Here is a 4,054-nt window from a genome sequence, read left to right as displayed (position 1 = left end):
CACTCTCACCTGTGCAGACTAAGTTCCTAAGTTCGGTGGAGTCCCGGAACCAAGATGGTGCTCCCGTGCAGGGCAGACCCGTGTCTCCAGTTTTTGTGAGTTATCAGCCATGCAGAGGTTGTCTTTGGTGGCATAGCTGCCATTAAGTTATTTCTGCTTTTGTAAATAATTCTTCACCCATATTACTGAATTCAACTCCAATCGGCTCACTAAGTTAGACTTTGGTTGCATCTGTACTTTAGTTGGTCATGTGGTTTGTATTTGAGATTAGTAGATATGTATGTTTGCATCTCCCCAGGAAAACCGTCACATCACACCCTGATGGAAATTCATTTAGGTTGAAGATGGTAATAGGTAGAGGGATAACAGAAAACATTGAATTGCCAATCCATACCCATCTACATGACAATTCTTATACTATATCAGACTTTATTTAGTAATTTAAAGCAGACATGCATGAAGCTTAAAGAGCATAGGTGTATATCTGGGAAGCCAAAACATCACTGTACTATGTAAATGATTGCTCACTCATAACCCATAAGGTTTTAAAGTTATGTATTTGGGTTATGACCTGCATCGATAGAAAGCATTTAGTTTATGAATCATCTCTACTTTATATCCAGGCTGGAGTGATAAAAACCTGCCTCATAGAGCCCTATAGGACAATTCTTTTTTTATTTTTCTGTCTTTCTCACTACAAGCACTACAAGCAATCTTCGGTCAAAGCCATTCTTATTCAAAGGATGCGAACTCCTTTCTTAGAAATACAATTAGTCTGTTCACTGAGAGGTGTAAGTTATAATCCTTTCTGATAAACTAGACGGGGCCACCTGTCTTTCTCTCCTTTTCTTCATAGACATTGTACTTTCACGTCTGCCTCTCAGACACAGCATGAGACATAGAGACAATAAGTTAATCACATTGACTGATATGGAAGCTCTGTCACATTTTCTTCAGCAGAGAAACTATTATAAAATGGCCACTGTGGACTCAACATGATATTTTTCAGTGACACTTATAAGAAATGAAATGGATGCTACCCAGGGAGTCCATATTTCTTGGTATATCTTGACTTATTGCTTGCAGTTTGCAACTTTTCTTCCCATTATAAAAAAATAAGATATTTTACTAGAAAATCAGTTAGTTTTTTTTCTTGTTTTCTCTTCCTTTGAAAGTTACTCACTTAATTTATTTAAAAATGAAATTATTCTAGAAGCACAGTGGCTAAGCCAGGAGGCTCAGACTTATACTCTCACACTAGAGATATTAAAACACAAGATGAGCAAACCAAATAATCATAAATTCTGTTCATACCTATAGGAAAAATGTATCCTAGCATAGAACCCAGTGATACTATCCTCTTAAAAAATGGTGACATACTTCCTTAGGCATTATCTCATCTTATCCTATAGTCATCACCTATGATTATTCCATTTTACAAGTGAAGAATCATATGCTAATTCACTACCTGATATTATTTGGTTATTATTTCAAGGTAGGATTCAAACCCATCTGCATATCTGAACTCAGGGCTCTTTCCATTTTTTTAGGAAATATTTACTTACCTCTTTGTTAGTGGGATCTTATGACTTAGGGATTTCTGAACACAGTGGCCTTCATCGTTCTTCCTAGCATCACATGGGTGTAACCATCCATGTCTGAATACACACTTATGATGTTTACATGAGTTCCTTCATTGGTGTGTTTATGCTATGATACATATGTGTGCAGGTGTCTTTAAGAGCAGGTGTGCCATTGCACACTTGCAGAGGGCAGACCCCTTGGGTCTCTGTCTTCAACTTATACTTTATTTGAGACAGAGTTCCTCCATGTTGTTAGTCATATGTCAGGCTAGCTGGCCAGAAGCTTACAGAGTTTCAGCTATCTGCATTTAATTATAGAATCAATTAGTTTATAAGCATGTGCTATATGCTAGGTTTACTGAGTTCAGGGTCCAAACATAGCTCTCCATGGTGGTATAAATAGCATTTCACCCACAGAGCCATCTCCACTAACTAACCAACCAACCAACCAACCAACCAACATCTAACAAACTAAATACAAGTATGTATGCAATACATATAAAATATACAAATAATATAGGAAAATGTGTAACCATGCACATGAATGTGTATAGGGATATGTATGGAGGTGAGAGGACACCTACCAATAATGGGTTCTCTCCCTCTACCATGTAGTTCAGGGGATGGGACTCAGGTCATTAGGTTTCATTAAGAATGTCTTTACCTGCTAAGACATCCTGGTGGCTGAAGCCATGTTGCATCATGATTCTTGAGGCTTTAAAATGGGAAAATTTGTATAAATTTTCAGTTAAAATTGTTGTGAAATTTGGTTTTAGTTAGTAGTGTTTGAAAATGTTTCTATATAATATACCATGTTTTTTTAAATTTTCCAAATTCCTACACCACACACACACACACACATACACATACACACACACACACACATATATATATGTACACACACATACACATATACACCATACATACACATATACACCATACACACACACACACATATACACACACAAACACATATATATATATACATATATACATATATACATACATATATATATATATGTGTGTGTGTGTGTATATGTGTGTGTGTGTATGTATGGTGTATATGTGTATGTGTGTGTTTTATGAGACTCTTATATGTCTGTTAAGACACAGATAAGTTAATTTCTATTGTTTTGAATACTAATTTTAGAATAATTTGAGTTAATATAGATTAATATTTTATGTAAATTTCACATATCTTCACTTAAGTACTTACTGTACAACTATTTCACAATTTTATTATTCCCCCTATGCTATAGGACCCTTGCTATGAGAACCTTCACCTATTCCTTCAAATAGACTTAGATGATTAAGCTCACTTTCTAGAATTTTGAAAGAAGTACTATATTTGGACCTTGTATGCAAAGAAAGTCCTGTAACGATTTCCCATATTTTCCTAATTTCCAGTCATACTCATGTTTATTTTGAAACTTGTGCATTGGGGGCTTAGTAGTTATTTGTTGGTAAGTGATTTCCATTTTTAAAACAACACTGTGTTGCATAACTTATGCTTCTAGTGTCTACAGTTGTCACCTATGATGTGTGAATATTCCATGTCTGTATCTTTGGACTTTTCTTATTAATGATCTTCTGCTTAAATCATCTAAATAAACTTCTATTTGTGTTTCTCATTTCTAAATCTCCAAGGTGATGTTTGACAGTAATCAGTATTTGATTATTAAGTACTGCCAAGTTACTTTAGCCACTATTTCAGTCTCTTCTCAGAGCATTAAACTTTGATAATTCCCATTGTTTGGCTGGCCTTCACTACTACAGCATTATAAAAGGCCAATAAAGAATAACTACTGAAAAATTCTCTGTGTGTATATAAAACAAGTATGTATTTATTTTATAGCTTTGGGGATTGTCTATTGATCTCAGAGCCACAGCCTGCATACCTTCCTTGGAAAACCTGGCACAAGAGTACATTTTAGATTTAGAGTTTTCTACTTGGCAGACACTACAAATAATCTCTGCTCATAATATTTCAGAGACTAAATTTCATTTACCAAAATAGTCTCTGAATAATTCTACAGCATTCAGTCTATGCCACTGGGTACCACACTACTTGATATAATGTCAAACTGGGGTTTGAACCATAGCTGACTTATACATATTTAGTATATATTTATCCTTGATCTGTTCTAGAAAGCAATCTGAATAGAATGTTATTTCTGAAACATAATAGTTGAAGACATTTTTTACGTTGTTTTTTTTTATGTGAAAAATTAAAAATGTCATCAGTTCACAAGCCAACTTGAGAAATGTACTTGTTGAAAACAGGCTAGAGAGCAGTAGAATCCCTGACCAACACCGTGAACCAAGGATTGCTTATGATTGCATAGGCCTGTGATTGTTAAAGTACTTGTGCAATAGACCTGAGAGTATATAATAGAGTATACAGTAGATGACCAACTTAAGTTGTCAGTAACTAGTTGAGAATGCTCTTTTAATCTGATCTACTTACAAGT

The sequence above is a fragment of the Mus caroli genome, chromosome 14 (genome assembly GCF_900094665.2).
Source record: "Mus caroli chromosome 14, CAROLI_EIJ_v1.1, whole genome shotgun sequence".
Taxonomy (NCBI): Eukaryota; Metazoa; Chordata; class Mammalia; order Rodentia; family Muridae; genus Mus; species Mus caroli.
Note: the sequence above shows the minus strand (reverse complement) of the source record.